The 27,234-nt window shown below is 43.4% G+C and overlaps 1 protein-coding gene and 1 long non-coding RNA gene across 11 annotated transcripts in view; one reads left to right on the top strand and one right to left on the bottom strand.

Annotated features, from left to right (window-relative positions):
• Nucleotides 1-18,327, top strand: part of LOC137521323 (uncharacterized) — a 90,766-nt gene extending 72,439 nt beyond the window's left edge. For both annotated transcript variants that reach the window (XR_011022095.1, XR_011022096.1), the window contains 2 exons: nucleotides 16,087-16,168; nucleotides 18,184-18,327. This is a non-coding gene — a long non-coding RNA (uncharacterized lncRNA). The remainder of the gene's footprint in view (nucleotides 1-16,086; nucleotides 16,169-18,183) is intronic.
• The window catches only part of PLEKHG5 (pleckstrin homology and RhoGEF domain containing G5), a 533,554-nt gene that overhangs the window by 227,318 nt on the left and 279,002 nt on the right, over nucleotides 1-27,234 (bottom strand). The gene's annotated exons all lie outside the window — the stretch shown is intronic.

Here is a 27,234-nt window from a genome sequence, read left to right as displayed (position 1 = left end):
ACCGTTGGTGGGCCTTGAGGACAGGGTCGGGGAACACTGTGATGGTTACAAGTTCTAAAAAAACATCCATTAGTTCATGAATGTTCTTTGTAGATCAAGTGCTACAAAATCTTTCTTATTTTCCAAATCATGGGGGGAAAGAACCTGTTTCCATTTCTTGGTAAAATGGTCACAGACTAAATCAAAATAGTGGTTTTGTGCCAGGACTAGCTCTTCCATACAATGCAGGCTTTCTAAAATGAGAAGCAAGTGCGCCATATTGCAGCCATCTTGGTCCCGTTTCCTCCACGAGTAGCTCTAAGCCATGTACATGACAGGAACACACAACTCTTTCATGACTGAATGAACCTAACCGCTGGCACACGTGCAGCCATGTGGTACTTGTTAAAGAAAAGACTGGCCTCACTGTGTTCTTTAGAAAACAACTTATAAATGGGATATGTACAAGCCGCGGTTACATTATGAATACTCAGGACAGGGCAGAGCTGATAAAATCAAACATCCTCTGCTTTCAGAATCCCTATAATCAAATGCACTACAGAGGAGCAAAAGAAACGCTTGTTAGGTCATCAAGCTGGGAGTAGTCGCCTCCCTGTAAAGCAATCCAACTCAGAACCTTAATGAGTACTTCAGACACTGAATTAGAGAGACCAGCAAGCATTGCACAAGCCTCTCATGCTTATTGTAATATATATATATATATATATATATATATATATATATATATATATATATATATATGTGTATATATATATGTATATATATGTATATATATATATATATATATATGTATATATATATGTATATATATATATATATGTATATATATATATGTATATATATATGTATATATATATATATATACATATATATATATATATATATATATACATATATATATATATATATACATATATATATATATATATATATATATACATATATATATATATATATATACATATATATATATATATATATATACATATATATATATATATATATATATATACATATATATATATATATATATATATATATATATATATAACCACTTGCCGACCAGGGCTTTCTGCACTGATCGGTGCTACGTGGGCTCTCCAGCCCGCAGCACCGATCAGGAGTGAGCCTTGGCGATCAGACTACCCCCCTTTTTTCCCCACTAGGGGGATGTCCTGCTGGGGGGGTCTGATCGCCGCCGACTTGCTGCGCTTTGCGGGGGGGGGGGCTCTTCAAAGCCCCCCTCTGCAGCGTTTTCGGCGCTCCGTCCCTCTCCCTCCCCCTGTGAGCTGCGCAGGACGGATTTCCGTCCTGCGCATTGAAGGATAGGCTTCAGCCTATCATATGCCGGCGATCCCCGGCCAATCAGAGGCCGGGGATCGCCGATCTGCCTTACGGCGCTGCTGCGCAGCAGCGCCATATGATGTAAACAGCGGGGATTTCTTTCCCGCCTGTCTACATTTTGCCGGCGAGCCGCGATCGGCGGCTCTCCGGCTGTTCACGGAGACACCCTCCGTGAACTGACATGGAAAGGCCGCTCGATCGAGCAGCCGTTTCCATGGTAACCCGCAGATGACCAGTTTACGCCAATCGGTGTTAGCTGGTCGTCAAGAGGTTAATAGAATTTCCATAATTCCTCCGTCACATGAGCACAACAAAAGCTTCTCTCACGCTGTAAACCAGCCATTACTCTCCTCTGACACATCCAGCAGGTTTAATGGATAGTGTGTGTGTCTGTAAATAAAAGGGCTTCTCCACTTTGAAGTCTATGCAGCTTGCCTTCCATTATCTTATTTTGATTGGCCAATGTCACCACTTCCATGTAGTATGAATGCTCTCCCCAGAGCCGGGACAAGGTCCTCCAGCACCCAAGGCTGAGACACCAAAGTGCGCCCCTCCATCCCTGCCACCCCAGCCATCACACACTGATTGCTATTAGACTAAGAGGCGCCACAGGGCCCACAACCTCCCCAACACCTTAATATCTAGTTATCTGGCATGCAGTCACTGCCATGTATCCCCTTTTCTTATTTCTTTCTGCTTCAAACACAATTAGGAATGACAGCTGAATGAATTCTGCGCCCCCTCCTACCCTGCGCCCTGAGGCTGGAGCCTCTCCAGCCTATGCCTCGGCCCGGCCCTGGCTCTCCCACACAATCATTTCATAGTATTCAAAATCTGTTGGCTACGCAGCACCTGTTCACATGCGCGTTAAGCGGTACAGCACCGCATGCACCACGTTATGCCAATGGATTCCACTTCCCCGCACGAATGCACTAATATAACTGCATCATGTTAGCAATCAGGGCCTGATTTACTATAAAGCACTGTAGGCATGTGCCTAGAGGCGCCTGATGATGGAAAGGTAGCTCACTTCCCTCTCCCCAAGCGCCTATCTCCCCCTACTTCCCTATGCAGAGTCCCGAGCAGAGTATAAATGACAGGGTACTCACCCTGCTCTCTGCATTGCACTGACGAGATCTCCCTTCAGTCAGGGGAAACGTAATACTTGGCACTACAGCGAAACATTTTAAAATGTAAAATATGTGCAAACATATACAAATAAGTACACTTTTTCCAGCGTAAAATGAGCCATACATTACTTTTCTCCTATGTTGCTGTCACAGTAGGTTGTAGAAATCCGACAGAAGTGACAGGTTTTGGACTAGTCCATCTCTTCATAGGGGATTCTTAGCAAGGCTTTTATTCTTTATAAAGATATTCCCTAAAAAGGATTTAAACAATGATGCTGGCCAGCTTCCCTGCTCCCTACACAGTTTTTTGGCAGTTGGACAGAGCAACTGCCATACACTAAGTGCTTTTGAAAATAAACATATCCCTGAGAATCCCCTATAAAGAGATGGACTAGTCCAAAACCTGTCACTTCTGTCAGATTTCTACTAACTACTGTAAGTGACAGCAACATAGGAGAAAAGTAATTTATGGCTCATTTTATTCTGGAAAAAGTGTACTTATTTGTATATGTTTGCACATATTTTAAATTTTTCGCTGTAGTGCCCCTTTAATATTAAGGGTACTTCTGGCTACCTAATACTTGGGGGCACCTCTAGCTAAGTAAAATTGAGGGTACTTCTGGCTACTACTACTAAGGGGCACCTGTAGCTACCTATGATGGGCAAGGGAAGTGAGGGAGAAGTGACATCTGGAAAAGCCAGCACACTTGTGGTGCAGTTTGGTGGGGGTTTGTAGGGTAAAGTCTAAGGTTACATAATATCTGTGCCTATAGGCTTTTGCGAGGTAAAACTGGGCCTGCAATTATATTGTCTGATGCAACGCACCATAACACCCCACTGTGGCCTAATGTAGGGACTACACCAGAAGCCCACTAGAATGGGCAAGAAGAGTGATTAGACAGTCCAGGTCAGCAACAGGAAATCTTGGAGAGAAGCACAGTACCAATCTGGTAAGCATGAGTAGTGCAACAAGCCAGAAGAGCTGGAATCCTCATGGGAATGCTGGCTAGGTGAGTTTGACAATATTCCACAAACATCAGACCTGTTTCAGGCCCCACCCGGCCCTTACTCATAGCCTAGTTAATCACATGTGCATGTCCAGGGTTTCTGCATACGTTTTTCCGTGTGTTACATTTTTATTCAGAAAGAAACACTAAACTCAATAAAAATGTTTTTCACTAGAAAAATGTCTTTCCACGAATGGGAAAACAGATGTAAACGAGCCCATTGGTTTACATAGGCTGACAGTTCTACAACTTTCTACGCTGCAGAAAAACACGTATGATGCAAGTTTGATCATTGCTAAAAAGTATTTCATAGGACCTTGTTGTACCTGCTACATTATAGCCCCATTTGTTCTACTTTATATCATATGAATCAGGTTCACCTTGTACAGGCTCCAAAGTTTTGATTCAGAAGAAGGTTAATCAGACCACAAGATACAAGGTCAGAGAAAATACCAGTAATTATACAGGTGAAGTCTACTCTGTATTTATTTTGTGATTTTTTTCCTGAAAATTCCACTTCACAAATTGTAACTCTGTCATCCACCACACAAGATAATAGAGGAAGTAAGCTGCTTACTGAAAGGATCCACCACTTCCTGTATTCTATGAAATGGTTACCACCTGCTCCATTACAGGATGGCCATAATGAAGGGCTGCCTCACAGCTCATTTCCCCTCAGTGGCTGCTCTGCTTCTCCTCATTTAACCCCATTCCTGCAAGATTTTCAAGAACTTTTCTGCTAAACCTCTACAAAGTAAGCAGACAGGATTAAAAAAAAAAAAAAAAAAAAAAAAAAAAAACATGACAGCTGCGGGGCTATGAAGTCAGAGTTGGAGTCGGAGCAATTTTGGGTACTTGAAATCAGAGTTGGAGGTTTCGTAAACTGAGGAGTTGGAGTCGGAGTTGGAGTCGGATGATTTTTGTACCGACTCCTCAGCCCTGTACAAATGTGTCCATATAGTTATTGCAACACACACTGCAGGAAGCCATTTTGCAATGAGGTCTAATGTGTTTAAAGCCCTAGTTTACGCTTTTAGAGTTTTCATCGTCAGTAAATAGCAAACAATGACATTACAGTGGGTTGCAAAAGTATTCGGCCCCCTTGAAGTTTTATACATTTTGTCATATTACTGCCACAAACATGAATCAATTTTATTGGAATTCCGCATGAAAGACCAACACAAAGTGGTGTACACATGAGAAGTGGAACGAAAATCATACATGATTCCAAATATTTTTTACAAATAAATAACTGCAAAGTGGGGTGTGCATAATTATTCGGCCCCGTTTGATCTGAGTGCAGTCAGTTGCCTATAGACATTGCCTGATGAGTGCTAATGACTAAATAGAGTGAACCTGTGTGTAATCTAATGTCAGTATAAATACAGCTGCTCTGTGAGGGCCTCAGAGGTTGTCTAAGGCTTAGTGCACACCAGAGCGGTTCTGCTGCGGTTTGCGATCCGCTTGCGGGTGCGGATCCGCTAGGGTAATGTATTTCAATGGGCTGGTGCACACCAGAGCGGGAGGCGTTTTGCAGAAACGCATACTCCCGGGCTGCTGCAGATTTTGGATTGCGGGTGCATTCCTGCCTCAATGTTAAGTATAGGAAAAACGCAAACCGCTCTGAAAAACGGCACTTCAGACCAGTTTGCCAGGCGGTTTTTGTTACAGTAGCTGTTCAGTAACAGCTTTACTGTAACAATACATGAAATCTACTACACCAAAAACGCTTCACAAAACCGCAAAATGCTAGCTGAAACGCTGCAGAAAAATAAGAAAAAGCGTTTCAAAATCTGCTAGCATTTTGCGGATCTGCTAGCAGTTTTTGGTGTGCACCAGCACCAGGCCTAAGAGAATATTGAGAATATTGGGAGCAAGAACACCGTGAAGAACACACAAGACAGGTCCAAGACAGGTCAGGGATCAAGTTATTGAGAAATTTAAAGCAGGCTTAGGCTACAAAAAGATTTCCAAAGCCTTGAACACCCACGGAGCACTGTTCAAGCGATCATTCAGAAATGGAAGGAGTATGGCACAACTGTACACCTACCAAGACAAGGCCGTCCACCTAAACTCACAGGCCGAACAAGGAGAGCACTGATCAGAAATGCAGTCAAGAGGCCCATGGTGACTCTGGACGAGCTGCAGAGATCTACAGCTCAGGTGGGAGACTCTGTCCATAGGACAACTATTAGTCCTGCACTGCACAAAGTTGGCCTTTATGGAAGAGTGGCAAGAAGAAAGGCATTGTTAACAGAAAGCATAAGAAGTCTCGTTTGCAGTTTGCCACAAGCCATGTGGGGGACACAGTAACCATGTGGAAGAAGGTGCTCTGGTCAGATGAGACCAAAATGGAACGTTTTGGCCAAAATGCAAAACGCTATGTGTGGCAGAAAACTAACACTGCACATCACTCTGAACACACCATCCCCACTGTCAAATATGGTGGTGGCAGCATCATGCTCGGGGTGTGCATCTCTTTAGCAGGGACAGGGAAGCTGGTCGGAGTTGATGGGAAGATGGATGGAGCCAAATACAGGGCAAACTTGGAAGAAAACCTCTTGGAGACTGCAAAAGACTTGAGACTGGGGCGAAGGTTCACCTTCCAGCAGGACAATGACCCTAAACATAAAGCCTGGGCAACAATGGAATGGTTTAAAACAAAACATATATATGTGTTAGAATGGCCCAGTCAAAGTCCAGATCTAAATCCAATCGAGAATCTGTGGCAAGATCTGAAAACTGCTGTTCACAAACGCTGTCCATCTAATCTGACTGAGCTGGAGCTGTTTAGCAAAGAAGAATGGGGAAGGATTTCAGTCTCTAGATGTGCAAAGCTGGTAGAGACATAACCTAAAAGACTGGCAGCTGTAATTGCAGCAAAAGGTGGTTCTACAAAGTATTGACTCAGAGGGCCGAATAATTACGCACACCCCACTTTGCAGTTATTTATTTGTAGAAAATGTTTGGAAAGATGTATGATTTTCGATCCACTTCTCACATGTACACCACTTTGTATTTGTCTTTCACGTGGAATTCCAATAAAATTGATGCATGTTTGTGGCAGTAATGTGACAAAATGTGGAAAACTTCAAGGGGGCCGAATACTTTTGCAACCCACTGTATTTACACAGTTATCATATCTGATGCATCCTTTCCAAAGAAAGTCATGTGACCAAGGTTCCATTCACAAAAGGCTGCAATTACAAGGAGAGCGGGTGTCTCCTATCTTACAAAGAGCCGCCCTGCAAGGAAAAACGGAAATTTGGGCGCCCCATAGGCGCCCATGTTAACAACCGAGGCACCTGATAAGACAGTGGGCGCCGGGCTGCCCATTATACAAACTGTATTTATCATAATACAACGAAGGCAGTTCAGATATCGGCAACAAAGTGTCGGTACTGATATTTTACTATAAGATTTGCAGTACAGTGGCAGAATATCTGTAATTTTACTATGGCTATGTCGTGCGGGCAAATTTCAGCAGTGCCCATTTTGTATGTACCCCCCGCACACTTTTTCCCTCTGCTGCATATAGAACTCATATAGAACTATGGTGTGTACACACATCCAATTTTGATTTGCCAATTCTACCACTTCCATGTAGTATGAGAGATTACCTACACAATCACAAACCTATTTATAGTATTCAAAATCTGTTGGTTCTCATAATACATGAAGGAGACAATATATGCTTGTTGGCCAATCAAAATTGGATGTGAGTGTACCAGACTTTAGAGGCCAGTACTGCAGCTATAGCATATTAATCTCATGATGAGATACTGCAGTTAGGCTAGGTTTCCCCTTGTGCATTTTGTGTCAGATTTTTCTCTCAGAAAATTTGCATTGATTTGGCAACTAATGTTAGTGAATGGGGCTGTTTCCATTCAATGCAAATTTTCGTACGCGTGAAAAAATCGGAGGTCCTGCATCATTTTCTCGGACATCGCGTACGATTCGCGTGCAATGCTTTGGATAGGCAACGCATAGCAACGTGAATTTTCATGTTAATTGCATGAAAATTTGCATTAGATTTATGGTTACAGGAAGTTGTCAGCAGTTATGACTAAGCTGTTACTAAGCAGATTATGTTTATTTAACTAATGCGAATATTCGGATATGAACATTCACATAAAATTGCTTAAAGTGAATCTGAAGTGACATTAAAAATGGCTTTTTATCCTATAATCAACATGGGCACGTTTGCCCCTGCTAAAACGCCGCTACTCCGCGGCTGAACAAGGGGTCTTTACCCCCCAAATCCACCCCTGCAAAATCCATGACCAACTTGGTCGTAGATTTTGCTGCTCATGGAGGCAGAGCTTTCGTCTGTAGCTCTGCCTCCATGCGCGTTCATCAGCGGCAGATCTCCGTCTCGCCCCCGCCCCTCTCTGTGAAGGAAGACTGAGAGGGAGAGGCGGCAATCAGCGCTGATAGACGCGCTGAGAGGCAGGGCTGCGGCCATTATCCCTGCCTCAACAGGAAGCGCTGCCCGGGCACCACGGAGGTGATTTGGGGGGTAAAGACCCCTCGTTCTGCCGCGAGATAGCGGCGTTTTAGCAGGGGCAAACGTGCTTATGTTATAAGGTAAAAATCGATTTTTAGTCTTTAAAGAATTTAAATGCAAATTTTCACCAGGCAGAAAAATCTTACACAAATTTTTGCAGGTGAAAATGTCACACTACAGTAGAAACATGGCCTTCATGTTCCCCTGCCAAAAAAACGATACTTTCTTACCAACAGAGGGAGGAGGTGTGCTGGGTCAGGTGATGTGTGCTGACAGTGAAATGGTTGCTTTTGCCCCCAACTTCACTATGGGTGATGATGGCATGGATTTAGTAGTCTGAATAGCTTACAGTTAAATAAAATTACAGTATAGTCTCACATAAAAAAGGGGCTACAGGACAATAGCTACAATAGCTTATATATATTTATTGCAAAAAGAACAAATGTACCCATTGATCTTTATTTATACAAAGATTGTATAAATTTATTTATACAAAGTATGCATACACACACACACACACACACACACACACACACACACACACACACACACACACACACACACACACACACACACACACACACACACACACACACACACACATATATATGTCTATATATGTCTATATATGTGTATGTATACTTTGTATAAATAAAGATCAATGCACAATCGAGAGCTACACACAGCTACAGCGCTTGTGTGAGCTCTTTAATGCCGCCACCGCAAGCCTGCGCAGAGCAAAAAGCCAGTCAGGTTACCATGGAAACAGACAACAATAGGTGTCCGTTTCATTGCCTGCATAGGTAAAGGGGGTCCTTGGCGGCCGGGCAGAGTACACGCAGCCACTCGCAGCAACATCCTACGCAGCACGGAGGAGGCTGCGTCCATATCTTTATGGCTGCTGCTGCGAGCTCAGTAACTGCTCGATAGTGCAGTTACAAGGTGGGAGAAAAGAAATGAGATGGCCAGAGGGGTGGAAGATAACGGCCACTCACTACCTAGGACAAGATGCCTCTCTATTACACAATGGTATAGGCTGCATTGGCGTCGGAAAGCTACAACAACTGACAAGAATGCATGTCTCTAAATGTTTATTGCCAGAAAACAAATACATTTGCAAAAGAGTGCCTTATGTGTAAAATCAATCCTCTAACTACACATATGTATGCTAAAGGGTCTAAAAAAATAAATTTAGCAATAGTGCCCCTTTAAGTAGTAAAGAGTTGAACTAGGGTGTCAGGGTTCTTGCGGTGTTATGTTGATCCCATCACTGGTATCAAGGAGCGAGCAGCCGCAGGGAGTGGGGTCTAAGCGACCATGGGTCTTCACCAGTGCACCCCACAAGGGATGATGGGCCGTCACCCCTAGTGGGTGGCAGACTACTTTGCTACCTGATGCTCGCAGGTCACAACCCCCAGGACTACAGAACCAGTGACTGAGAGAACAGAAGGTACCTGACAGGGTAATAGGGGATACTGGCAGAGTGGACCATAGGGCAAGGACAGACTAGCAGGACCAGACTGGTAGGACAGGAAGTCCTAACCAACAGGGATCCTATGAAGGAACTGGTAGGCTGGGGAAAACCCAGGAAGGGAGCTGACTGATTGGTTCCCGGGAGGCAATGGACAGACAGGGGGAATCCTGGGTAAGAAGTTTACAGCTAGAAGGGTTTATCCCAGAGATACTGACAGTCAGAGGTAGTCCCTGGGAAGGGAGCTGACAGGCTAGGAACCCAGAAGGGAATCAGCAGGCTGGAAGAAACCCAGGGAGGCTGCAGGTGACTGGAGAGCTCCTGGAGGGAAATGGCAGGCTGAGGGAATCCCAGGGAAGCTGCAGGTAACTGGTGAGCTCCCAGAGGAAACTGGCAGGCTGACGGAATCCCCAGGGAAGCTGGAGGTCACTGGTGAGCTTCCAGAGGGAACTGGCAGGCTGGGGGAAACCCAGGGAAGCTGCCGGTATCTGGTGAGCTCCCAGAGGAAACTGGCAGGCTGAGGGAAACCCAGGAAAGCTGCAGGACAGGGAAGTGAGGCAGGGAGGCTGAGAGGGAAGAGGGATAGGCACAGGGAGGCAGGTCGAGAAGTGCAAGCTGGTTAACAAGAATGGATGGATGGATGGATGGCAGAAAGGAGTATGACAGGGAGTGCAGGGATCCTGGTTAGGCTGCAGGCAGGTTAGCAGACAGACTAAATCAGGCAGACAGGCTGTTGTAGCAAAGGGATTTGCCAAAAAGGGGAAATGACTTGGTAGGGAGATTTTGGTAGTAAGAGATAGCCAAAAGGGAAACGACTTGGAGGGGGAACGGCGACGGAACTCCATGGCTGATGACCAGGGATGCAACAGCATCCAAACAGTGTGAGAGCTGGGTTTTTATACCCAGCCTCTCAATTAGGGAAGGTGCAGTACCGCCTCCGACCACTGCATAAAAAGGGAGCTAGCGAGCGCACGCCTAGCAACAGAGAGGGACGCCAGCTGCAAGGAGGAAGTCAGGCTTGTGTCTCCCCGCCATTACAGGACGGAGACGAAGAATAGCTGCATGGGACCCGGCGGCTGGAGTGTAACGAGTGATCGTTACACTCCGCCGCCATTGCAGGAGAACCAATGCAAGAGCGAGGCGGGGTAAGTAACGAGCAATCGTTACATAGGGCTTTAAAATGCAACTATACTTTTACTGAAAAAAGAACAACCTTCTCCTAATCAACTAAATAAATAACATTTTTGAGCACAAAAAAGATGCTCAAAAGTCCCCCCTTCGGCTTATATGCGGGTCACCTACTTTGTATGGCTGTTTATGTGTGCTGTTTCACCTGCTCCCGGAGAGCACACAGTGAGACAGGAGCTCCTCCACTTTCAGCGAGGATGCAGAATGTGGTCAGGAGCGGAGGCCAGTGCCTGCAGGATCGGATGCCAGGCATACTTCTGATGATCAGTGGGACAGGAGCTCCTGCACTTTCAACCACTCACGTGTCCCCCTTCCCGTGTGGGTGACCAGAGCATGTTATGGAGCAGGGCAACCGGTGCTGTCAGTGAGGCGTCTGGAGTGACAGACTTATTTTCCACTGGTCCTCCTTTCTATCCTATTTTCACTTTGGCACACTTGGGGACTCCCTTATACTGGGGGCATATCTGGATGATTATACTGGGGAGTGGGATTATAAGCGAGTCACCCACTTTTTCCTGTTTTTTAGAGGGAAAAGTAGGTACCTCGGCTTATACACGGGTCAGCTTATACGTGAGTATATACAGTACACTGCACGGATAATGGCAAGCAGGGTCTAAGGGCTGATTCAGACGGATGCTTTTTGGCTATTAAACGCTGCATTTTAAAAGCGATGTTTTTAGGGATTGAGCATCATCCCATGCAAGTGAATAGGAGCGTATAGTATAAGCTTTTGCAGGCTTTCATGAAAGCCTGTCAGGAGATCCCAGCATTTTGTCTCATTTCAAAAGCACCAAGCAGCTTCTAGAAATCATTTGCTGTTGCTGGCATTGCGTTTAAATGCCAGCAAAAGCCACTTTAAGCCAACAAAAGCCTGTAAATTCTCAGCCCTTTCCCTTTTCTTCCTGCAAAAGACCAGAACATGCAATGCTCTCAAATGGTACGCACTAAAAGCCATCAAAATCCTTCAAAAGACGCTGGCATTCTTGAAAAAGAAAAAAACGGCATTTGAACGAGACTCTGAGCAGAAGACCATGTGAACCAACCCTCTCAAGTACTATGGAAATTATTTTGAGTGTTATCTTGCTTGCTAGTGGTTTAAAAGGCATTTGATAGACAAATAACACCTTGGAGAAAAAGTTAATTGCATATGTGCCCCAGAGTCAGTAGCTGTGCGGATGCATGGCTCATTCTAGAAGGGTGTCTAAAGGTGGTCACACACGATACTATAAAATGATCTAATTTTATGGTAGTTCCATAATAACTATTGGTTGTACAGAAAAAAAATCAAAATTTATTTTTTATTTGTTCGAGAAATCTGTTTAAATTTCTCTTTTTTTTATATAAGGTGACCAGGAGTGGTGAATTTTTCTGATCAGTTTTTATGAAAATTGAATAAGGTAGATTGTCAATTTCTGAAGGAATGGACCCAAGCAATTTTTTCAGAGTTTTCAATCTTTTTTTTTCAGAATTAGGGAAAATTTGAACAGACATCAGATTTTTCAGATGTTGTAATAAATCAAAACATTTATTGTAATTTTGGAATTGAAAAGAAAGACAGACGCTCACTGACTGTAGCGATAGGGTATAGCACACAGGTTAGAGCAGGTAACTGAATATGTATCTCAACTCTGGATATCTTATATACATAATGGTATTTGTATGTTCTCCTCTGAATCATGATTACTTTTGTTTAGCGTCTGTGAAGTCCCATTCTGCAGATATTCATTCTGCAGCACACGGCATTACCACCATTACTACTGGCAGCAATGTACTCTGATTTATGCTATTAGCGCGACCCATAGTACTTGCGACCTGCGGTACTTAAGTAGCAAGAGCATTGCTAAGGTAACATGCATTACTAATGTTAACGCACATCATTAATGCGCATTATTGTAGCAACACTCATGCTACTTAAGTGCCGCTGGTCACACTAATAACATAGCTTGCGTTACACTGCTGGTGGTAATAGGGGTAATATTGCCGTGCACTGTCTGCACACATCAATATTACCGCAGTGCATTAACCCTTCTGTGCCATGTGGTAGAATATAAAATGATAGAACTTAAGGGGGCCATACACTGGTCGATTTGCCATCAGATTCGACCAACAGATAGATCCCTCTCTGATCGAATCTGATCAGAGAGGAATCGTATGGCCACCTTTGGCCAGATTGTGAATCAATTTCAGCCTTAAACCGATCACAATCTGTAAAGCTGCCGCTGCTGTCGCCCCCCTCTCATACATTACCTGCTCCGGCCAGCGCGAGTCCCCGCTGTCTTCTTCTACTGAACTTCCTGTCCAGGGGAAGTTTAAACAGTAGAGGGCGCTCTACTGTTTAATTAAACTTCCTGCCAGGACAGGAAGTTCTGTGTAGCTCTGGAGCCCGAAGCGGAGAAAAAGACCAGGGGACTCGCGCCGGCTGGAGCAGGTAATGCATTACCGCTGTATCGCGTCGGTCATCGGGCATTCGAACGCCGCTAACGATGCACTCCCGACCCCCCGGCGACCGAGAAAAATCTTCCGCACGGATGGGTCGACGGGAATCGACAGGAATGATCGATTTCGGACAGAAATCGATCGTTCTGTCAGCGGTGTACGCTGCGATTTCACAGCCGTTTCGATCACTGTGATCGAAACGGCTGTATATCGGCGGGAAAATCGTTAGGTGTATGGGCCCCTTTACTATTCATGAAACATTGCAGCCCTGCTGAAGCTAAGTTCTACCTATGCAGGAACTAGAGAATATTTTGGTGACATCAATATATATCACTGGAAACAAAGGGTGAGCATCAGTAGTGGCAGTCTAATAGATTTTTAATAGATTTCATGCTGAAATCTATTAACAAATCTATTAAAGCGGATTCGAGATAAAAAACTAACTATAACAAGTAACTTGTCTATATATCTTATCTAAAGTTTACACAGCAAATCTAGCTGCAAACAGCTTCAACAGAATATGATTATTTATTTGTGTGATACAATGACAGCAGCCATGTTGTCTGTAAACATTACACACAGGCAAGCTGATCTGCATCTCCAGCACTCAGCCTGTGAAAACCTAATTCACCCCTCCTCCCTCCTCCCCTCTGCCTCTGAAATCTCTGGCTAGTAACACCTCCCCCTCCTCCTGCCCAGAATTAGCTCCCATAAGCCATTGCTACTGTCTGCAAATGCCAAGGCACCCTGAAAAGCTGTGGGTGAGGCTTGTTTAGTTTATAGGAAATTAGAGTATTAAAACAAAAAAGTATTTGGCTTGAGGAATTCCCTATAAACAATATGAAAGGAACAAAATTAAGCAATGAGTAAAAGTTTATCTCAGATCCACTTTAACAATAAGTTTGCAGTGAGTGGCAACATATGATCCATCTCTGATCATATTTCAGTCAGACAGGGTTTTATCTGTTGGTTAAATCAGGTTGCCATCTGTCAGTGTATGGCCACCTTAAGTTATTTAACCTCTTCCGGATGCAGCTTATTGAAATCTATGTCCTGTATGGAGACTTATCTCTTCCAGGGCATAGATTTCAATCTCCTGTCTCCGCCCACTCCTGCCACTATCGCTGCCATGAGCACTAAAAGTAGTGGTCAGCTCTATACTCCCTCCAACCCCTGATCCACAGGTCATAACAAGAGTACAGATAAAACACACCACAGCCAAGAGCAAAGAGGACTATGTGAAAAAATGGAGGAGTGAAATAAATCACAAGTCACAACAGCTAACCATATACCAGTCTCTACAGAGAGAATATAAAATGGCCCCATACCTGGAAAAGCTCCAAAACTCTTGAGAGGAAAATCCTGAGTGTCTACAGATTGAGTGCTCACAACCTCAAAATAGAGTCTGGGAGACACAGACAGACGTACAAACCCAGGGAGGAGAGACTATGCCAACACTGTGAGCAGAAGACCCTTGAGGATGAAAGCCACTTCCTGCTGCACTGCCCCAAATATACTGCAACCAGGGACACTTACTTAAAGAAATTGATGGAATTATTACCAGACTTTCTCACATTAGAAGATGAGAAAAACATATATCTTACTGGGAGAAGAGGAATCCACAGTGACAATCGATGCACACTATGTCACAGCATGCCACAGACTGAGAGGAGCATAACGGAACTGTAAACCTAAAAAATGTCCACAGACTGCTTAGCCATTGTCCTTCTAACCCACCCCCTTCCATGTCCCCCTTTACCCCTTGCTTTGGCAATACCTGTATGAATCTTGGTCATGCCAATAAAGCTATCTTTGATTTTGAAATGATTTTTGCTCTGTCTAAACTCAGCTGTCTAATGACAGCTGAGATCCATACACTGGTCAGGAGCCACTTTCTTTCTGGCTTCTGACCATGTGATTACTGTGACCCAATCACAGTGATCACAGACAAAAACTGAAAAAAACGCCTCTGGTCCCTTAAGGGTCAAAGCTGCATTGTCCAGAAAAGGTTAAAGCACATTACAGCAAATTGAGAACAACCAAAAAAAGATAAAAATTGTTTGTATTGAACGCCCAAAACCACAGAATGTGGAATAGAACCGGTTTGTAAATAGGTTACTATTTGTAGCATTTCTAAAAGGAAGTTAATAATGACACCTTTCATATTTGTCTCACTTTTGATTTCCATGAAATGAATCATTAAGGTGAGACCTCAAGCCCTGCCTACAGTGCTGGCAGATAGAAATAAGCAATCCCACCTATAGCACATGCTGCCCTGGGATAAATTGGGAGAACAATCAGCAATTGGGCTTTTTAAAATGTTGACTATAACTTCAGTGATTTTTTTTCTGCTAACAATGGAAAAGATACAATAGTGTGGGGTTGGGTTTGACTTTGAAGGAAGGTGGTGAGATATACAACTAGCAGAAGTAGAGAACCCCTTTATAATTACAGAATAAAAAAACAGTTCCAACCACAAATGACAGAGAGCAAAATCTGAAAAAGGAAGTGCTTTTTCGTCGCCTGCAGCTGTTGGTCAGGCCGATCCTTGTGGCTGGGGAAACCTTAAAAGTATTCCGTTTCCCAGCATTCTGAGGCTGGGGTCTCCCACACACCAATAAAAAGTAAAACAGAGACTCTGTGCTGAATGATTTCAGGCCTTCCCTTGTTTCCTGTTGCCATGACAACACCTTCAATCCACTGCAAATGGGAAGAAGGCCGTCTCGTAAATTTAATTTTTTATTTAAGAGGGACTCTGAAAGTGGCAGAAGCACTATACAGGAGCCTTTATCATAATCGCTCTGGCTGACGAGGTTGAAAGTGCACATGTGGCTGCACAGAACAGGCCAAGCATTAATAAAAGCAATAATGCCTAGTAATTACACAACATGTTTAAGTAACCTCCCAGGAGGCTGCCATTTATGCCTTTTCAGTTGTCAAAAAAAGTTATCAAAAAAATTCTATTGAGTTGTAGTAGTCTAACCACTTTATCTCCACCTATAGGCGGTGAAAAGTGGCTGTGAATATGTCCCCTGCGGCACCCGGGGCTGCATCCTGATCCTCTGCCCTGCAACATATAAATCTGGTAAGGAATTTAAAAAGCTTTTAAAAGAATTTAAAATGAGCCATTCCACTATCCTAAAAATGGCGTACAAGTGGAGGACTATCAAAATAACTGCCAACATGCCCAAGGCTGTCCAACCAAGTTCACCCCAAGAGCAGACTGCAAGATCCTAGGGTATGTCTCCAAAAACCCTAAAATATCATCACAGGACCTACAGCAGGCTCTGGTTACTGTTGATGTGAAAGTGCATGCCTCTACAATCAGAAAGAGACTGCACAACTTTAACTTGCATGAGAGGTTTTATTTTGGTGACTATGGGTGAGGGTTAGGTCGTAGAACATGTTAATAATTATAGATTTATTTTTTATGCATTTTAATGCATATATAATGTAATTTGACATTTTGACCACTAGATGTCCCCACACTTTACCCTGTACACTGTGTGTGTGTGTGTGTGTGTTTACTTTCATTTATGAATGATCACTGGCTTCTCCCCAATGCTGGTGATCATTCATTCACATGCCCTCTGATTCGCCATGGGAACACGTTCCCAATCACCGATCAGTGCTATGCGGATCGGCAATGGGGTTTCTGGCGATCATGCACTGTGCCAAAACACTGTAGTGTATATGTGTTTGTGTGTGTCATATATATACTGCACATACCTCCCAACTTTTTGAGATGAGAAAAAGGGAAACTTAAGCCATGCCCCTGTCACACCCCTGGCCACGCCCTCACCACGCCTCTAGTCATGCATACCATAATAATTTCATAAGAAACATATGTTGTTTTATAATTCAAACCACACTGGTCCTTTCTATCCGGGTTCATTTTCCTTCATATTAACATTTTAAAATTAGTAATATATCAATGTAAAGGTTGGGAATAAAGTTTAGAGTCAGTCAAACACATTTTTTATTATAGAAATATATATATTTACATAGAAAGAGGGACAAAGTCCTGAAAGAGGGACACATGAGGGTGAAAGAGGGACAGAGGGACAAGGCTCCCAAAAAGGGACTGTCCCTCCGAAAAAGGGACAGTTGGGAGCTATGACTGCAGGAACATATATATACATGATACAAGGATCCGAAACTGGTTAAACTAGAGGGAGTGCCAAAAACAGCAGTGCGTATAAATATATGTGTGTACTGCAGGGGCGTATATATATGCATGATGTAAGGATCCAGAACTAGTTAAACTACAGGTAGCAGCTCCCTGACTGCAACAAGCCCATTCTCATGCACACTTACTTTGTTCATATATACACATACATTTATAAAATAGTAGTATGAAATTATGGTGCATAGTGCAGCCAAAATTAGACATATTTGAAAACAGTTGGCATCTCAGAGTGGTGTGAGGATGGAGATCCACAATAGCATAGAGAAGGTGTGTGGTGAGGCTGCTGGAGATCGGCAACAACGTAGAGATAGCATGTGGCAAGGTAGCTGGAGATGAGAAATGGTGTGGAGATAGCATGTGGCAAGGCTGATGGAAATCTGCAATAGTGGGGGAGACAGTGTGTGGCGTGGCTGGTGGAGTTCAGCCATAACATAGAGGTAGCATGTGGCAAGGTAAGTGGAGATGAGAAATGGTGTGGAGACAGCATGTGGCAAGGCTGCTGGAAATCTGCAATAGCGAGTGTGTGGCGTGGCGTGGCTGGTGGAGTTCAGCAATACTGTAGAGATAGCATGTGGCAAGTCTGCTGGAGATGAGTGGAATTCCAGGCACAATAATCATTGAAAAGGCATCCTCACCCAGTGCACGGCTCTTTTGAATTACCACACAAAATAATAAAACGGCTTTTCTTGAAAAGACATGCATTCATGTGACCTCCTGTGACCCAAAGACTGCTGCAGTGGAGAGAATGAACGAGGCACAGGTCACTATAATGAACTGTTACACTACCATCCAAGGCTGTGGAGTCGGTACAAAAATCATCCGACTCTAATTCCTCAGTGTATGAAACTACCGACTCCGACCTCAGGTACCCAAAATTGCTCCGACTTCTTAGTCTAATTTTTTTTACAAAGGCTATGGATTTGGTTCAAAAATCATCCAACTCCGACTCCTCAATTTATTGAAACCACCGACTCCAGGTACCCAAAATTGTTCCGGTTCCTTGACTCTACAGCTCTGCTACCATCATCCTCTACAAAGTTGCAGATGAAGAAGTCATCACAGTAAGTTGTTTTTTTTTAGTTTTTTTTTGTACAAATTTAACCACTTCACCACTGAGGGGTTTTACCCCCTGAGCACCAGAGCAATTTTCACCTTTCAGCGCTCCTTCCATTCATTCGTCTATAACTTTATCATTACTTATCGCAATGAAATGAACTATATCTTGTTTTTTCCGCCACCAATTAGGCTTTCTTTAGGTGGGACATTATGCCAAGAATTATTTTTTCTAAATGTGTTTTAATGGGAAAATAGGAAAAATGTGGGGAAAAAAATAATTATTTTTCAGTTTTCGGCCATTATAGTTTTTAAATAATGCATGCTACTGTAATTAAAACCCATAAAATGTATTTGCCCTTTTGTCCCGGTTATAAAACCATTTAAATTATGTCCCTATCACAATGTTTGGCGCCAATATTTTATTTGGAAATAAAGGTGCATTTTTTTCATTTTTGCGTCCATCCCTAATTACAAGCCCATAGTTTATAAAGTAACAGTGTTCTACCCTCTTGACATAAATATTTAAAAAGTTCAGTCCCTAAGGTAACTATTTATGTATTTTTTTTTAATTGTAAATTTTTTAATTTTTTTTAATTACAAAAAAAAAAAAATTGGGACTGTGGGAGGTAATGAGTTAATTTTATGTGTAAAAGTCATTTATTTGTATGTGAAAAATGTGTAGGGTGTAGTTTACTATTTGGCCACAAGATGGCCACATTAACTTTTTGTTTTAATGCAACCTCCAAGCTTCCTTCCGGAAGCTTGGAGGAAGTATAAGGAGGCTGGACACGTGAGTTTTTTCTCACAATGATCGCGCTGCCCATAGGAGAGCAGCTGATCATTGCGGGGCTTAGATCAACGAACGGGAATGGATTTTCCCGTTCATTGATCTCTGGGCGAGCGGGCGGCGGCGTGTTTACTAGCGGCGGGCGGCGTGTTTACGAGCGGGAGCGCGGACAGCGTCGGGAACGCGGAAAGTACGTATTTCTCCGTCCCTGGTTGTTAAAGGATGGAAAAAGGGGCGGAGAAATACGTACGCGCGGGGGTAAAGTGGTTAAATGTAGCAAATCAATAGTGCAAACAGGGAAAATGTCAAGCAAAATTGTGCCAAAAATGTCAGTTGAGTCCTTTTATCCGAGCAGAATGTCAACCCATCTACTGAGCAGTCTAGGAAGGCAATGCCACCCACAGCAGGCTCAGGAAGGAGACAGTACATGCAGGGAAGACCTTTTCTACTTTCCCCCCACAATGACATAGCAACAGAATAACAGAAAACTATACATCCAATGTCACTTGAGGAATTAAAATGTTTAATTCTGAGATCATTTTAAAAAAATGCCTACATTTGAATATATTTTACAAGCACAAGGAAACTTTACAGATTAGATATATCTTATTTATTTGCTTTAATAAAACGATAGAATTTAACTGTAAAGGCTGCATAAGCATAAACACTGGCCTATGGCCAGCATACAAAATGTATGCCGGCCAACCTCCAAGCAGGCCGAGTGTTGAAAGAGCCCTGGGACTAAGCGCTGGGCTGAGATCAGTAAGAGCTGCTGTATATCCGTGTGGCTTTTCCGCACAGCTGTATAAACAGTCTGGCTAGAATGTCCCCAGCACAAGGTGACAGTAATCCTTGGCTAGTATCTAAAACAATTTTTCTGTCAAGGTCATGTAATCAGTGTAATTCACTGTTCTGGGGAAGCACACAAAAGGCAAAGAGGGAAAAGTGCACTGTCCACAAGCCTAGCTACATCTGCATCTGGTATTACCCATGAAGTCACAGTCAGAGTAGATTCAATTTACAAATTCACCCTGCTGGAAGCTTGCATCATCTGTTGGATGCATGCACAAAGAATTCTCTTTATTACCTCTGAACAAAAAGTATAATCCTACGTCTACACGTAGCGATTTGGCTTATCAATTGAGCCGCTGATGCGGCTCAATTGATAAGATCCGACAGGTCAGATCTCACCACCGCCGATTCCCTGCTCGTTCCCCGCGAGGGGATAATGGCAGGGAATCGAGCGGAAGATAAGTGGCGCCGGCGGGGTCGAGGGCGGATCGAATCCAACGCACGTGCGGGCAAGCGGGGACGCGGCGGGTACGCGCGGGGATGCGGAAGAGGCGATCCGGCGGCTAATCGAGTCACCGGAACGCTCTGTCTAGATCTAGCTTTAAGCAAGACAACACTTAAAAAGTGTTTGCCACTTCATAAACCAATAAGGATGCTCTTTGTGTTGCACCGCGGTAAAGTGCTGGAGGGACTAGATTATGAACAGTAGATGGCACTATAGCAGATGTTCTTAGTTTGCAATCTGCTACTGTTGCACAGATAAAGTTCTCTATTGTATCCAACTAATTGGCAATCCTTCCATAAACAAATATTCTCCTTTCAGCTTAGTAAACATGTTCTGTACCACCTCCTGAAATAAAGCCTGCTTTCTATCAATATTATCTGAAAAGAAAAACTGTCACCAAGTAGTCACATACAAACAAAACTGTGTTCATCACCCACAGACTTTAAATAATCTGAACTAGGACAGGTGCTATAAATGTATGGTCCAAGCAAACAACACATAGCAATATTAACCAGTGGCAGTCTGAAATTCTTCAACACAACAACCTGTAACAAACAATTATAAAAACATCTAATGTCAAAATATAGGACCAGATGAGAGAGCAATAAATACACACCCAACTGCAAGGTTAGAGTTCTTCACAACTTAGCCTGATGTAGCAAACTTTCTGCAAAAAGAAGTAGTCAGATCTCTTCCAGAAGTAGCTAAATGCTAATTCCTTTCAGGTTAGAAGAAATATGGATTTAAATATCTACATGATTGGTTTACTGACATGTATCATAAAAGGAGACCTTAAAGAGAACCTGTAACAAAAAAAAGTTCCCCTGGGAGGTACTCACCTCGGGTGGGAGAAGCCTCAGGGTCCTAATAAGGCTTCCCCCTCCCCTGTAGCTGCAGGCAGTCCAGTGCTGGCTCTACCGAAGTGTCCCGGAATCCTCCCTCGACAAGCGCTGATAAGTGCTGATTTATTTACCTTTCCTGGCTCCAGCGGAGCCGCTGTTGCAGCTTTCCGCACAGAGATGGGGGAAAATAGCCGATCTCTGTTGGGTCCGCTCTACTGCGCAGGTGCAGGAGATTTACGCCTGCCCAGTAGAGTGGCCTGACAGCGATCGGCTATTTCCGCCTTTCTTCGAGCGGAAAGCCGATGCTGCGCCTGCGCTGGAGCCGGGAAGGCAAATATTTACATCCCCGCTGTTCGGGGAGCTTTATCTCCGCGCTGTGGGACCGAGGAGGACGGGGGAAGCCTCAATAGGATCCGGAGGCTTCCCCCACCCCAGGTGAGTACCCCCCAAGGGAGGTTTTTCTCAGTACAGGTTTTCTTTAAATACACACCCTTATACCTGTAATAGGGTTTCCAAGAGCAATTAGAGGCCAAAAAGCTGACAGCCCATTGAAAATTGTGCATGCTGCACATACACTATATGGTCAGTTATGAAACTCTTATAAACTAGCTGACATACATAATCAGAATCCATGAGAAAATCTGGTCAAGGTGTGAAGATGTAAACAAGAAACAACCTTTTATCAAGTTCCACCAACTGTTCTTATTTTGCAGGAAACCACAAACATTCACAGGTGAGGAAATTAGTGTCTCAGCAGAGCGGGTTTACTACCCCAGTGGATTTGCACAAATCAAGCACCGTTGGTGGTACTAGAGGACAGGGTTGGGAAGCCCTGATCTAGAGAGCTCAAGAAACTCACTTTAAGCATGGAACCTACTAGGAGCGATTTTCTTATTTGATTTGTGGTTTGAAAAGCTCTTGCTAATGTAATGCTATGGGTGTGATCCCACTAGTGCGATGTGATCCCCCATAGCATTGCATTAGCAAGAGCTTTTTCAAATCTCTAGCGCTTAAAAAAGGCTGCTAGTGGGTTTGAGCCCTCAGGCAGTTCTAGGAAACTAAAAATACCAAGATATTTTCATGTAACATATTCCCACACTGAAACATGAATATAAAAATGATACAAGAATACCAGCATAAGGTGTTCCCCAAGGTCATAAATCAGCTTAGCACACCCCTAGTGTAGTTCATTCATAACTTTCTGTGAAGAGCTAAAAAACAATGGACACCTCCATATCTGGATTGCAAAACAGGCTGGCAAGGTAAGTGTAAAACAGAGTGGCCTTCTGTAGCTTAAACTGTACTTGAACTTGAAATGTACATGTACATAAGGAGCGTTTTAAGTATTGTATATTCTGGTGTATAAGACTACTTTTTAACCCAGGAAAATATTCTCAAAAAGTCGGGTGTCATCTTATACACCAGGTGTAGTTTTATAGGGTGGGTGCTGAAACTTCCAAGCCGGACTGGAGAATATGCAGTTGTCGCATACAGTGGGGGGAGTTCAAAAACTGCGTTGACTGTATAAAAGCAGCAAGGACGGTGCTGTACAAGTATGGTAGAAGAAAATCCACTCACCGGGATTCCTGGAAAGAAGTGATAACGCGGTCCTGATGACGAGGTGAGGGGGCACCTCACTGGGAAGGCTTTGTATAAAACAATGAGCCAATCGCCAGTACCAGGGGCGTAGCAATAGGGGTTACAGAGGTAGCGACCGCATCGGGGCCCTTGGGCCAGAGGGGCCCCGAACGGCCCTCCCTCAACTACAATATTAGCTCTCGATTGGTCCTGTGCCCATAATAATCACTTCTATAGATACTTTGAATAGTGATAATCCTTAACAAACTGTTTCCCATCATTTTCTTGCACCTCTGACACTGTAGTTGCCCTTGGCAGGTTTTGGTGCGCCGTATCAATTGTTACGTATAGAGTGCTGGGGGGGCCCATTGTAAAACTTGTTTCGGGGCTCACTGCTCCTTAGCTATGCCACTGCTGGGTACCACATACAGTACAGCACCAGTTTCTGTACCTGTTTGTACAGTATAACACCAGTACATACAGTACAGTATACAAATTTCCAAGAGTCAAGAGGGGTAGTCTTATAGGGCGAGTATATCCCAAAATGTACATTTTAAGTTGAAAACTTGAGGGCCGTCTTATACGACCAGTTGTCTTATATGCCAGAACATATATATATATATATATATACACACACACACACACTATATATATATATATATATATATATATATATATATATATATATATATATATATATATACATACAAACTTTTGAGATAGAATAGGAGAGGGGTGTGACCTAAATGAGCTCCTGATGAGTCAAGAGTGACGAAACATGTAAGGCTGGGCCTAGATGCGGAAGAAACTACGCTACATACACATGGGCAACGGCATGATCCCAGACAGAGGAGGACACGGATGACCGAGCGTGCTGCGGTGAGGACTCCTAAGGCTAACAGGGGACGTGCTTGCCAATTGGCCACCTAATGGGGGAGAGCCCGCGGAAACACTCTATGCTGTGAACTTATCGAGGAATTTGTAAGTGCATTGTCATTTTAAAATGTTAATTAAAGATACAGTATTACGCTATGTGAGGCGTTTATTGAGGTACATATGGTGGCGAGACCTGTCTGCTGGAGGTGAATCCGAACATTGCCAGAGTGGTGGGGGACAACCTGATAACAGTCCCAAAGTGCCTTCTGACCTGCCAGTGGGTCTTAACACACAGTCATTGCATCTCACTGGGGTGTGGTGACGGCTTTACTATCCAATATTGTTTACCCTGATGTGGCATCAGATCAGCTAGGAAGCAACTATGGCCTTTGTATGAACACCTATGGAGAGTGAAATGTAGCAGTGAAAATACTTTGGATCAAGCTGCAGGATTATATGTGGACTGTATACAGATACATGTGGTGTATATTATGAGAAGATGTGGACATTTGCATGGTGTTGTGAATTGAATATAGTGTATATAATTTGATCTGTAATCCTGGTGGATTGCTGAATACTGTGAGCGCCAACCTCTGTTATATCAGCGTTTTTTTTTTATTTCACAGAGGGGGCGACCCAGTGGAAGACCCAGTATACAAGTATATTGAGGAGCCATCCTAGTATCAGCGCGTGGTGCGTCTATACATTTACAATTCCTAACTGATCACCTTATATATTATTATTATAAATTTACATGGCACTGATATATTTCTTGCTTTACAGAGAATTTAGAGCCAATTATATTATTAACCGTTCCACATAAGGGCTCACAATGTAATAACTGTCCCTACCGCGCACTTTGGCCAGATCAGAATCAGAATCAGAATCAATTTATTTTTCGCCAAGTAAGTTTGCACCTACAAGGAATTTGTTTTGGCAGTTGCTTAACAAACACAAACAAAAAACAATACAAGGACAGACAGTGTGAATATTACAAGTTAAGGACATTATAAGTATAGTGGCAGTAAGCAATGTGAGAATTGTTCATGTTTAGTTCTGTGCTGATTACTTTCAATCCTAGCAGCTCTAACGTGGTTCAGCATTAAGTATGGCTACCGCTTGAGGAAAAAAACTGTTCCTGTGTCTGGAGGTTTTGGTAGCGATTGACCGGAATCTTACTCCTGAAGGCATGCGCTGGAAGATGGAGTGAGCTGGGTGAGAGGGGTCAGAGGCAATTTTGGTCGCTCTCTTTCTGCACCCGCTAGTGTAAAGATCCTGCAGGGAAGGTAAGCTACAGCCAATTATCCTTTCCGCTGATCGGATGATGCGCTGCAGCCTCCCCTTTTCTAATGCTGAGCAGGAGCTGAACCATACAGTCATGGATGATGTTATGGTGGATTCGATGATTGCAGTGTAGAACTGCACCATTAGATTTTGAGGTAGGCCAAACTTTTTCAGCTGCCGCAGATGGTACATTCTCTGTTGTGCTTTCTTGACAATAGTGGCAGTGTTGTTGTCCCATTTTAAGTCGTTTGAGATCGTGGACCCAAGAAACTTGAATGACTCTACTTGGGTTATTGTGGATCCATTTATGGTTAAGGGGAGGTGCTGGGGGGGGAGATCTCCTAAAGTCTATTATCATCTCCATGGTTTTGAGAGCATTTAGTTCTAAGTTGTTGCTGCTGCACCAGGAGGAAAGCTGTCCCACCACATGCCTGTATGCAGACTCATCCCCGTTTTGAATGAGACCAACAACTGTTGTGTCGTCTGCAAACTTCAGAACCTTAACAGATGGATCTGTGGAGATGCAGTCATTGGTGTAAAGTGAGTACAGCAGTGGGGAAAGCACACAGCCCTGGGGTGCACCAGTACTGACTGTCAGAGAGCTTGATGTGAGTTTACCAAGTCTAACACGCTGTCTTCTGTCGGTTAAGAAGTCGGTTATCCATTTGCAGAGGGATTCAGGTATGTGTAGCTGGGAGAGCTTGCTGTGCAGCAGTGATGGAATTATGGTATTAAATGCAGAGCTGAAATCTATAAATAAAATCCTGGTGTAGGTTCCTGGGTTATCTAAATGCTGTAGTACATAATGCATACACATGTTCACGGCATCGTCTGCGGATCTGTTAGGTCTGTAGGCAAATTGCAAAGAGTCCAGCAGGGGATCTGTGATGGATTTCAGATAAGTCATTATCAGTTTTTCAAATGCTTTCATGACCAGTGATGTCAGGGCAACAGGCCTGTAATCATTTAAACATGTAGGTTTTTGTTTTTTTTTAATTGGTACAATAGTTGCGCATTTAAAACAGGCAGGAACAATTGAGAGTTCTAGAGATGCTTTGAATATGTCTGTAAATACAGGCGCTAATTGGTCGGCACAGAGATTCAAGCATTTCGCAGACACAGCGTCTGGTCCCATTGCTTTCCTGGTGTTTTGCTTTTTAAAGATGGGGAGTGAGGCATCTAACACATACCAGTATGTATTGGGATGGGGAAGGAAACACACAAACTTGGGAAGAACATCCAGACCCCATGCTGAAGCTTGAACTCATAACTCCAGTCCTGTAATAAAAGAGTGCTAACTGCTTAGCCATTTTGAGATGACAATACTGAATTTCACAGTATTTCTGTAAGAGTCCTCTGTCCCCCAGGACTACTGATTTGAACCAACCGCACTGTCCTCTGTAAATGGCGACAGTTCATCTGTCCATTAGAAGGCTAATAGTCTTCTGGACTGTGATGTTTGTTAGAAGGAAACATTTATAAGCAGAAAACTCAGCCTGTCGCTGCCAAGAGCCACACTTTCCTGAATACTTTCCTCTTGGAAATCATACAGCCAATCTTGTTTGGAGCCTTTCCATAGTTCTAATCATACTTAAATGTTTATTAAGTGTTGGGAACCTTCCCTACGGACAAAGGAAAAAAAGACATGTATCCATTGCAGTTGCCAGAAAGATATAGACATTTCTCTGCTTCTAAAGACCTCTTTGAAGGTGAACTTGTAACCAAATTCAAGTACACTGGGCAAGAATTTGAAGACTAAGGCCTCTTTTCCACGGATTGTTGATAGGCAGTGAAATGCCTCTCAAACTCTCACAACTGCTCACTGCTGCCTGGTAACTGCTCACTGCTGCCTGGTAACTGCTTGCTGAGCACATAGCTTAACAGTCTGTGAAAAAGAAGCCTTAAAGAGAACCTGTTGGCAGTAAACAGGCAGTAGCAAGCACCATAAAATGCCATGAAATGTCTGTAAATGGACCTGTTTTTTTGGTTGTATAGCTTTGCAGTATCCACTCAGGAAGCTTGACTAAGGTCTCACAGGTCAGTATGTATTGCAGCGGCACTGTTTCAGTTGGGCACTGGGTAATGCCCCTAGTAGTAAAATATTGGTAATTAATTTGACAAAATTTCATTATGTAGTTCCTGAAACCCATTCTCACTTGAAACGTCCCTTTTAAGTGCCTAAACAAAACCCTGCTAACTAATACCTACCCCTAACCCCCACCTCTACAAGCCTAAACCAAAA

Source organism: Hyperolius riggenbachi, chromosome 6, assembly GCF_040937935.1.
Source record: "Hyperolius riggenbachi isolate aHypRig1 chromosome 6, aHypRig1.pri, whole genome shotgun sequence".
Taxonomy (NCBI): Eukaryota; Metazoa; Chordata; class Amphibia; order Anura; family Hyperoliidae; genus Hyperolius; species Hyperolius riggenbachi.
Note: the sequence above shows the minus strand (reverse complement) of the source record. Positions and strands in the feature narration are given on the sequence as shown.